The sequence below is a fragment of the Mauremys mutica genome, chromosome 2, assembly GCF_020497125.1.
Source record: "Mauremys mutica isolate MM-2020 ecotype Southern chromosome 2, ASM2049712v1, whole genome shotgun sequence".
Taxonomy (NCBI): Eukaryota; Metazoa; Chordata; order Testudines; family Geoemydidae; genus Mauremys; species Mauremys mutica.
Genome location: NC_059073.1, coordinates 94,537,443 through 94,549,050, shown reverse-complemented (window position 1 = coordinate 94,549,050; position 11,608 = coordinate 94,537,443). Strand labels below are relative to the sequence as shown.

General features: G+C 43.2%; 1 protein-coding gene across 2 annotated transcripts in view; it reads left to right on the top strand.

The window, feature by feature from the left end:
- Window positions 1-2: 2 nt before the first annotated feature.
- FAM210A (family with sequence similarity 210 member A) overlaps window positions 3-11,608 on the top strand; it is a 33,075-nt gene continuing 21,469 nt past the window's right edge. Inside the window, exon 1 of one of the 2 annotated variants that reach the window (XM_045004374.1) lies at window positions 3-312. The gene's annotated coding sequence lies outside the window, so the exon portion shown is untranslated. Of the gene's footprint in view, window positions 313-7,391; window positions 7,492-11,608 lie in introns of those variants that run through there. The other variant, XM_045004375.1, reaches the window with a different exon arrangement.

Here is an 11,608-nt window from a genome sequence, read left to right as displayed (position 1 = left end):
CAGTGGGGCACCAAATGCGCACGCGCATACGTGACTCCTCGCCAGTCTCGAGCGCGTCTGAAGGGAGGGAACTGGCCGCGCAGGCAGCGGCCTGACGATTTCCAGGACTACGGTCCCCAGAAGGCCTTGCAGTGGAGCATGCGCAATGTGAACAATCGGGCCTGAAGGGGGTGGGGGTCCGGGAGCAGCTTAGTACAAACACGTTGCCTGGAGGCAGGGCGAGGCCGCTGCACTCGGGTCCCAGCGCTGCCCCCCCCCCCCCGCGTGTGACCCTGTGGCTCCGGCCTGATGGAGCAGCGGCCTGAGCGCAAGGTACGATCCCCGCGTTCCGCCGGCAGGGGCGGGCGGGCGGCGCGTCGGGCCCGGGGGGGCGTCCCTGGTCGGCGGGGAGCGAGGGCGTGACCCCGGGCAGCCTGACCCTCCGCCTGCCCCCGGGACAGCGCTTCGGCCCCGGCCCGTCGCGGCTGCCGCGCCAGGGCCCGGCCGCGAAGCGGTGCGGGGAGGAGACGTGCTGCGCGCCGCCCAGGGCCCCTCCGCCTCCTCCGCCGCCGCGCCCGAGGCGGCGGGGGTCGGAACGGGCCGCGGGCGCTCCCTGGCAAACGCCCAGGCCGCTCCCTGCTTTGGAAACCCCACGTCGCTCAGGCCCCACGAGCGAAGGAGCGTGTGTGTGAAAGCTGTTGTGTAAAAGTGCTTTTGCCGTCCCAGCTGAGCTCACTCCAGCATGTTTCCGTTCCCCCCGGTGGGCCTTGACCTCGTTACACTCTCCTTGAGCTGCTCTCTCTGTGAACGTGTTGCATCCAATGCGTTATGCTTTCCATGTGAATAACTTCTGAGTTCATAGGATGTGGCTACAGCGACTGCTAGTAGAGAGGGTCATTTCAGGCAGGGACGGGAGCCTCAGATTTGAGAAATCCTCTTCCTGCTACCCCTCCTCCCATGTTCTGCTCCCTTCTTGTTCTCTGCCTTTTTTGCAAGGAGGCAGCAGGAACCTGCCTGTTGAGGGTTTGGGGTTTTCTTTGCTCCCACCTTGGCTAACCTTCCTAGTCACCCTCGGACCAAAGCAGAAAGTAGCTGACTGAAATCAAATTAGATAGAGAACTTTGTGTCAACTTTTGTTACAAAGTTGCTCTGGGGAACTCTCAGCGGATGTCTGCTAATGACCACATGCAAGACACTAAAATGATACAACATTCATTCATAGTAGACTAAAGATACCTTGTGGGGGTGTAAATATACCCATAGGCTTGGCTCCCCCTCTGTAAGGCTCAATGCCTACCCTCAGTGGGAATTGGATTCCATGCTGGTCTCTGTGTGCCTTCATTGCAGAATTAACCTGAGCTCTTACTCAATTGTTGTTGTTAATGTGACCTGCCCGCTTTACAGTGTGGATAATAGGCTAAAGGACTGGAGTGCCACTGCTGATAGTCCTCCAGTGCCTTCCCACAATTCTCCATATATCCAGGAGCATTAGCAAGTTCTCTCACAACTCTAGGAGAGAACTATAAAGCAGGTCTGGTTACTGAAGCACTAAGATCCATGAGTTATGACCCCAAAATCTCTAACACCTTACAGTAGCGTGAATGCAGCAGCTCAAGTATGGCTTTGCAATTGTGACAGCCATGACCCACAGTAGACAAACCAGGTGATCAGACACAGTCACCCAAGTTAATACTTCAGAGGCTTTGTCTACACTAGCACTTTTGTTTGTGGAAAAAAACACCCCTGACCGAGATAAGTTTCACCAACAAAAGCACCAGTGTGGACAGCTCTTTGTCAGTGGGAAATGCTCTCCTGCTAGCATAGCTACTGCCACTCATTGGGGATGGTTTAATTAAGCTGGCGGAAGAGCTCTCTTCCGCTGGCATAGAGCGGCTACATGTGAGACCTTACAGCAGTGCAGCTGTAGCGGTACGGCTGTGCTACTGTGAGGTCCGTCGCGTAGACATAGAGAAGAGATGCTCTGACTTTCTCTTGATGGGGTATGGGTACGTCTCCTCCCCCACACCTGTTCCTTGAATTCCACACCCTTTGTTTTATAGGCTCCACGCGTCAAATTGAGGCGGAGGGAGTGGTGGTGGCACACACCCAAGCACCACCTTCTCATGGAGTCAAAATAAAATATCACAGCAGACTGTGCTCATATTCATGATTTGATTGCTGATCAAAACATGTAAGAGAGGAACAATAAAGTAGTTAATGTTAATATTTATCAGATGGCATCTGAATTAGATTCCTATTGAGGTTAACGGGGCAGTTCACAACTCTTAGCAATTCTATCAGGCTTACTGAAAATATGGATAGACTTAGCTGTATTTTACACTTTGTTCACTTTAAGAAGATTATCTTTTTCAAATCTAATCTTACATTCAGGAACACAAGGTAGCTTCAAAAACAAACAACTGCATTTGGGTACGAATCAGCATCCTGGCTTGCTTTCTTTGCTCTCTGGGTTTGTTCTTGAAGAGGTCGACATCTTCAAAATTCAGCTTAGTGTATACTTAAGTTTGACTGCATAACTATGTTGGTGAGAAGTGTTTTTTTGTTGTTGTTAGCAACATGGTTATGCTGGTGTAAATTCTAGTGTAGATGCAGTTGTAGTGCTATAAAAGTGCTTATATGTTAATATAACTAAGCCTATACTATGCTGTTTTTGCCGTTTTAACTATGCGGACATAGTTAAAGCAACAAAACGTTTGTGTAGGCCAAGCCTCAGACTTTTACTCCTTCCCTTTATCACAGTGAATTTATTGGAAGACAACCTCAGCATTCTCCTTAAAGAGTTTGCTGAGAAAAAAGTGTCACTTTGTATTCCTACAGTTCTTAGCATAACCACAATAAAAGAAGGGCATCATTCCTTTTGACTTTTACTTTCCATTCCTGGAGTCCAAAGTGCTAGGAGGAAGGACCTCTCTTTTCTGCATACTTTTAGAAGATCAGATATCTGGGTCTTCAGTAGTGAGTTGTTTCATCATGTTACTCTACCTTGCAACCTTCATTCTCTGTCAGACCAGTTCCCTTGAACCAAACTTTTAGGGATCTACTTGAGGTACATTGTAGTCCACGGGAGATTTGGAATCTGAGGCTGATCCTTGCCCTAACGTGGCTGAACAAGTTCGTAAAATATCAGTAGGTCTAGCTAGAATCTTGATAATTCACTATAGTGGTGGCTTCCTGATGTTTTCAGTGGGTCAGCAACATTTCCAATAGACTTTTGTCTCAGACTTTCACTAAGAAAATGATGATAAAAGCAGATGCTCTGACAGGAGGGTCCTCTAAGGGTCCACTAAGAAAATGATGATAAAAGCAGATGCTCTGACAGGAGGGTCCTCTCTAATCATCTTTCTCTCACTCTGCCTGTTTTGTCTATTTAGATTGTTAGCAATTGCTAACAATTGATGTGCTTGGGCTTCTAGGTGCTACTTCAATGCAAATAGTAATTTGTGACCCCTTTAGTCTCTGAATTTCAAAGAGATACCCTTCTACGAGCAGTTCTGATCCTTTCTTTAAAAGTACCCAGTCACTTCTCACCCTCAATGTTTCTCTCAGTTCTCACAAATTATGCCTCATCACACCTTCTGCCCATTTCATGATCCCTCACAAGAACACAGTTCAGTTCATGGTGCACTGACAATTCCAGAGGTGAAGTTTCTTCTGTTGTGGAGCAAAATGGTATTGTTAAATGCTTTAGGTAGGGCCTATGTTATTTGTGGAGACTTGAAAGGGGAAATGCCACTTGGCCCAGCTATTCTTGTCATCCTATTGATCTGCCGTCTGATGTTGCCCAAAAACTGATCTTGTTCATGAGTAAAAGTTAAAGAAACAATTAAAAACAGAGTTGTACAAATGTACTGGTGATTGTCATCAGTTATCAGAAATAATGCTTATCAGTAGTCTCTTTCCAGACTGTAAGGGAAAATGGAAGAGTTAGTGAGATGGTTGAGGACACATTGTAAAATATCATAGTTTCTAGATTATATTTATTTAGATTTTTTTTTATTATGTAACCCCTTTGGGGTTTAGCGAGCATGGCCCCTTTAAATCTTTTTCCCGGGGGGGAGAGAGGAGTTTCCCTCCTGTTTTTCTTACTCTCTCCCTCCCCCCTGGGAAAAAGATTTAAATTATAGCCCTGTTCCTACAGTGACTTCAGATGTCTTTTTCCAACAGAGGGTGGCGAGGGGAAAAAAAGTTTAAAGATGCTGTTTGATGGATCTTGTCTCCAGCATGTGCCAGTTGATCATCTGTCTGCCTTCCTTAAGAATGTCTAGATTTCTTAGTTACTCCATTAGATATTTTTCTCTTTCTTTTTCTTTCTTCTCTTTATGAAGCAGAAGGAATTATGCATTGAAGTACTGCCCTTAGCAATTAGAGACTTTTTTTTATCTCATCTCCCGGAATCCAATATGCTTTTGGAGGATACAGTGGTCATAATATCTGCAGACCCATCCCCATCACTTTGCTCTATTCTCCAGTTATAAGTGGCTGACTTAGGATTTGAAAAATTCTCTTGCCAGCTGAGCATTAGTCCTTTTCAGAGGTCTAAGCAATGGATTTAGAAATTAATTTTTAAAGTAAATCATAATCATGATGGTTGTAAAGATAACCCAGCAAAAGTAAACATGCGGTGTTGTCATCCTGAGTCTGCAGACAGCTCCAGTATCTCTGCTGCCACTCATAGCATTTCCAGCCATAATGATATAGTTCTGCTCAGTTTCATGCTATTTTTACAGCTCTGACTAGCAACGCTGACACTAACCAGAAACGTGTCAGTCATGTTAAAGCTATGAACGCGAAAGGTAGGCGCTGAGGTAGTCACGGGGGATGAGAGGAAGACCAGTTTTCATAATGAGAAATATTTCTTGGCAATTTGTGACCAAATGAAGGTGGTAGGCTACTCTGTGCACAGCAGCATATCCTTATCTGAGCTAACTTGAATCCAGTTAGCACAAATAACAATACGAGTGAAGAGAGTGCAGCGTGGGCATTAGAGCAAGCTAACAAGCCAAGTACATACCCAGGTTCTGCGCCAGGCTTGTACTACCTGCGCTGAAGCCCCGCCTGCCATGATGGCCTCTGAACCATTGTGGAATATCCACATTTTAGCTGAAGAAGAAATTGTTTAGTGATTTGGATGCAGAGGAAGTACATTGAAACCAAAGGCCTCCCTTGAAAGCGGTAGAGCAGGATCTGTATGTTCAGGTGAAGGTGATGTCACTGTAGTTATTCGTGCCAGATGTTGCTAAAGGGCCCTTCTGTTTTACTATATTCCAGATAGACCTGAGGATTTCTGGTCTTTGAACATGTAAATATTCCAAACAGCTATAAAACATTAAAGTGCTAAGTCTGTTACAATTGTAGCTTGATGGGAAAAGTTAAAGGCTTGGCTAATGTTATACTCCCTTAGCAAAAGTATAGAGTTCCATATTTTGAAGTAATTATGAAAAATTGTTTTAAAAATGAAATTAAGACAACTTAAAAAAAAGCACTACCTTTTAGCCAAGGCTTGCTTGCTTGCTTAAGTTTTAGCTCAAAGAGGACTTACTGCTCAGTTAACAACCCCCAAAACCAAAAATGTATAAAGCAAATTTTGAACTATATTGAACCTACAATAATTGGCCATAAATCCAAATCAGACGTTTAAAAGGCCATTTGTTGGTTTATGGATCTAGTCTCCTATTCATCGATTTTGTAGGTAGTTTTTACTTAACTCATGGGTAGAGTACAAACAGCCCAGGGACCTGTTGAAAGAAAAGGCAGTAACCAATTTTTCTGAAAGTTGTATTTTTTTAATACAATATACTGTGGTAAGGGGACACGAATACAATGCTAATAGTTGCAATACATTCTGAAGTTCAAGTGTAATTCTGTAATAATGCAATAGAGGGCAGAATAAAACTTCTAAAGGAAAGAGCCCAGCATAGCTGCTCAGTATTACAGAGTAGGGATACTGAGTGGTTACTATGGAGTTGGAATTAGCACCATCCAATAAAAAAAGTAGTCAAAGCAGTGACTGCAGTAGGATGCAGAAATGTAACAGCCTAGAAAGAGCTATAAAGAGTTTTGTATGTTGTATTTGTTTTAAGAAGCTGTAGAGATTTAATTTAGTGTGGTGTTAAAAGGTAGAACTAAGTACAATGTAAAACTTCAGATCTCTGACTCCTGTCAAAGTAAAGGCGGGGGTGGGAGTATTTCTGTCATTTCTAGTTAGATGCAGATTAGCTAAACTGCACATCATCTTAAAGAGTAATTGAAATGCTTTTTAAGTAAGTACAAACCTACTGTTTAACATCCCACGTCTTTAACTGAATACACAAATTTAAAATACAGCTCTTCTACTTATATACTTCCTAATACTTTTTTCCAAAGTTCTGTCACTAACACTTGAAGATCTTTAAGAAAAGCTGTTCCCTATTCTAGTTAAGGTCTGTCTACACTATAAATACTGCTTTGTCAACAGACTCAGTTACAGCAGTGAATATTAAAATCTAGATATAGACTTAACTTGTCCAAGGCTTCATTATGGTTCTGTGATCTAGCTAGATCCCATCTATCTACATATTTAAACTATGTTGTGACCAAGCAAGGCAAGGTTAGATACAATAATATAAAAATGTTGGTGACTAGCCTCTGCTAGAACCACTGGAGCCGCACCAATGTAGCACAGTGGTGGGAGATTTAGAAGTGCCAGTGAAGACACAGCCACATGTGGAAATACCACAGAGAATAAGGCCTTGTCTACGCTACAGAGTTTTGTTGACAAAAGTTTATGCTGACATATAGCCACTACTTTAATTAAACCACTGTTGCATGTCCACAGTAGCATGTCTTGGCAGAGTGCATTCACACTAGCAGCTCTTGCATCAACAGAGCAGTGCACTGTGGGTAGCTATCCCACTGTGCAACTGGCAACAGAGTGCTTTGGGAAGGGTTTGCAGTGCCTCCTGAGGCGGGTACAGCGTCAGGTGATGTATATTTCTCAATCCCATTGTTCCATGGGCATCCTACTAGATTTGTAGCTACTTTTGAACTGAAGCAGGAGTGGGGTGGGGAGGACGAGTGTGTGGCGGAGTGTGTGTGCATGTGTGTGGGGGAGGAGAGAGACCATGTGTGTGTTGGGGGATTGGAGTGGGGGAGTGAATATGAGAGAGTGAGTGTCTCCGTTGGGGCAGAGTGAGTGTATCGTGTTGGCATGCTGTGTCTTTAACTTCAGACAGCAACCCGAAGCAACCAGTCCTAAGGTGGTGGAGGGGAACAGGTTCTGCACAGCGCACCAGTCCACTCCCTCCCTCCCTCAGCAGCAGCCTGCCTGCCACTGTTCTCCTGGTGCTGGAGAGAGCAGGATTCCATATTAATTATTTGCTCATTGCTGTTGGAACAGAGCAGCATGCCGAGCTGTCAGAACTTCCCGGAGCTTTGAAAGGAGAAGGGCACATGCTTGTGTAGCTGTGTGCAGGGCAGCCGAGTTCAAAACAGTGAGCAGAGACGTCACTCACGGTGGGCATTGTGGGATACTGGGGGACTCCTGTTATGGCAACATAACAAATCATCAAAGTAGATGCTGCCATTCGTCACTTTAACTTTGCTTCAAAAAGCATTATGCCTCTCATTGAGGTGGTTTTAGTTTGTTGGCAAAATAGGAGAATTTTGCACCAAAAAAGTAGCATTCCAGTGTGTAACCTTCACTGTTTTGCCAGCAAAAGCTGCCTTTTGCTGACAAAACTGTGTGGTATAGACAAGGCTTAAGATTGTGGCACAGTATCCTTCACTGCTGCTGGAATGTGCAACAGTTTCTTACTGAATGTGGTTCACATTACAGACGTTCCCTAACTTTATGGTTAACATACCAACATCTTAAAAAAAAGTGTTCTATCAATTCACTTCTTGGCAAGCTCATGTACTACAGTTTGGGGACCCTGTACAAGAATGTATGACTGTACCAGGTATGTCCAGCTGCCTTGGACAAACACAGTTGCTGGATTTTCCCAGTTAAATCACTTAGCAGAATAGTTAACACTGTCACATTTAGGGATATAGATTAATACCCAGTTAAAGACTTACTGATACTTCATGGAAAAAGGAGGGAAAACATTGCATTAAAGAAAATGCTTTTAAAGGTTAGAGGGGAAAAAAACTAATTACTCTTCCCATTTCTGTAGAGGGATATTTACAAGAAAAACTGGATGTCTCTTTTGTTGGCGGAAGTGGTGGTGGTATAATTCTGCTGGCAATAAGCAGCAGAAAGGGATGAATTTAAGTTCTTTAAGATCTTGTTTTCATGTTAGCATTAAGCTGTTTTGTCGAAAATATTGTATTAGTAGAAGTCTTCCTAAACAATATTGAACACTTCCGTGGGGCACCACTAGACTTTTCAAATGAATGTGGGGAAGTCACATCTTAGACTTTTGTTTCCTATGATCCTAGGTCTGCATGCAAAGTAGGGCTGGAAAGTTAGTGTTTGGAGATTTTTAAGAACAGGTTAGACAATGGGAATTTCACAGCTTCCTTTGGAAGCCTATTCCAATGCTTAACAATCCATATAGTTAGAAAGTTTTTCCTAACATCTAATCTAAATCTCCCTTGGTGCAGATCAAGCTGATTACTTCTTGTCTTGTCTTCATTGGACGTGGAGGACAATTGATCACTGCCCTATTTATAATAATCCTTAACATATTTGAAGACTTATCAGGTCTTTTCTCAAGACTAAACATACCCAGTTTAACTTTTCTTCATGGATCATGTTTTCTAACACTTTTATTTTTGTTGCCCTCCAGTTTGTCCACATCTTTCCTAAAGTGTGGTGCCTACAACTGGACACAGCACTCCAGCTGAGGCCTCGCCATTGCTGAGTAGAGTGGGCCACTTAGCTCCAGTCTTACATATGACATCCCTGTTAATGCATACCAGATGTATTTTTCCCAACTATACATACAGTTGGCTCATAATTGGTTTGTGATCCACAAAAAAACCCAGATCCTTTGAAGCAGTAATACTGCCTACTAGTTATTCTCTTTTTTGTGTCTGTGCATTTGGTTTTGCTTCCTAAGTGTAGTACTGTGCTTTTGAAATTATTTAATTGTTGATTTCAGACTAATTCTCCACTTTGTCTAGGTCATTTTGAATTCTAATCCGGTCTTCCAAAGTGCTTGCAACCCTATCATCTGCAAATTTTATAAGGATATAATACACTCCATTATCCAAGTCATTAATGAAAATATTGAATAGTACCAGATTCTGTAGAACCCCATCAATAACTACTGTGAGTGCAGACTTTTAACTGGTTGTACACCCATCTTACAGTAAAGGTAACCTATAAAGCAGTGGTTCTCAAACTTTTTTTTTCCGCGGACCACTTGAAAATTGCTGAAGGTCTCGGCAGACCACTTAATGATCTTTCCAAATGTTGTTTGTACCATTAGCTAACTCTTGTAAAGCACTTCAGATAAAAGCGGTATTTTTTTAAAAAAGCTTAATTTTTTTTGTTCTACAAATAAAAACACACAACTCATATTTTCATATCAGTGGTTTTACCTTTCAGATGTGATGGATGTGCCCTCTCTCCCCCACTGTGGCAGCCCCTGAGCTGGGGCTGGGAAGGAGGGGTCTCTCTCCCCGGCAGCCACAACCCTGGATCTGGGGAAAGTTGCCTCTTTCTCTGGCCGCTGCAGCCCTGCGCATCCCAAATTCACCCCACCCCACCGCCCTCTCCCACCTACCTGCTATTTTCCCCCCCAAGGCTACCACCTCACCTTACATGTACGTCATCTCCCAGTATCCAGGCACCTAATTAGTGGCGCAACGCCTGCGCGTCTCCACTAATTAGGTGGGTGGCTCTTCATTGTCTTGTGCAGCCGCCCAGGCACACACCTTAGAGGGAACTATCCGCAGACCACCTGAATGGAGCTCGCAGACCACTGGTGGTCCACAGACCACAGTTTGAGAACCTCTGCTGTAAAGAACTTTTGAAATGATAATCAAGATGGCCCATTCTGGACAGTTGACACGAAGGTGTGAGGATACTTTAACATGGGGAAATAGATTCAATTAGTGTAATGACCGAGCCATTCCCAGTCTCTGTTCAAACCTAAATTAATGGTATCTAGTTTGTGTATTAATTCAAGTTCAGCAGCTTCTCATTAGAGTCTAACTAGATAAGTTTTTCTCCCCTGCTTGATAATAGCTTCTCTTAATTAATTAGCCTCTTACAGTTGTTATGGGTACTTCCACCTTTTCATGTTCACTGTATGTATAAATATCTTCTTACTGCATGTTCCATTCTATGCATCCAATGAAGTGGGCTGTAGCCCACAAAAGCTCATGCTCAAATAAATTTGTTAGTCTTTAAGGTGCCACAAGTACTCCTGTTCTTTTTGCTGATACAGACTAACATGGCTACTACTCTGAAATCTGCTATCAAGGACTTTTTAAAACTGGGTTTGCCCTGTTTTGATTCTTTGACGTACAAAAGATGTAATATTACACTTGCACACACCCCCCAAAAAATCCCTTAGAAATATCGTAAATGTCAAGTGTAGGCTTCCCTGGTTTCACAGCAGGACACGAAGGGTAAAGGCTCATGAATTTGAATTGGGAATTCTGTCATGCTGTAATTGAAGTGTTATTTAAATTTTAACAAACAAATGAAAAATAGTTTTAATCAGGCCTTTCTACACAGGAAAGATTTTTTTGGTGTAACCTAAAGTGTGAATTTAAACCAGCATAGTTACACTGATATACTTCCCCGCCCCACAGGTAAACACTCTTAAGCCTCATCTACATGGGGATATTTTTGGTATATCTTTAGGTTTTATTGGCATAAACTGCATTGCATCCATACATGAATTACCTTCTTTTTGTTTCATCTTGTGTTTTATCCTGCTATAATTAATCCACTTTGGATGTGACATAATTCTATTTTGGAATTAGTTATATACTGCTATAAGGTTCATGTGGATGCATCCCCATTTTGAGTTACCAGTATTTCTACAGGTAGTCCTCTAACAGCTATCCCACACTGGTTTGTTTCACAGCTGGACTGGCCTGTCTGGTTATCTGAGCGTTCTCCATTGCTTTGGAGTCATCTCGAGAGGCGCGCTCTCTCCATCCCTGGTTTAAATGATGGCATACACACAAGCACATCTGCTTGTAACTCTAGTTCAGATGCCAGGTCCATTACAGCCACTATGTCCAGTGCTTTTACATGGTCTCATCAGAAGATCCTGGACTTCCTTACTCTCTAGAGCAGTGGTTTTCAACCAGTGGTTCACAGACATCTGGGGCTCCACAGACTGTTGTAAGATTTCCAAAGAGGTCTGCGCCTCCATTTGAAATTTTTTAGAGGTCTGCAAAAAAGAGAGGTTGAAAACCACTGCTCTAGAGAGAGGAACAAGTTCAGTCTCATCTTTCTGGTAGTCACTGGAATGCAAATTTAGCAGCGTAAATGCAGGAAAAGCAGTACTCCCAGAACACGTGCCAGCTCTGTGCCAAAGGCATGGTCTTGTGACAGAACTACAAAAATGTCAAAGACAAAAAACAAGACCTCTCATATTGCTCCCAGTATGTGTGCAGTACTGGATTTTTTGCTCAAGAGGCTGCCACAGAAACCCAATATATA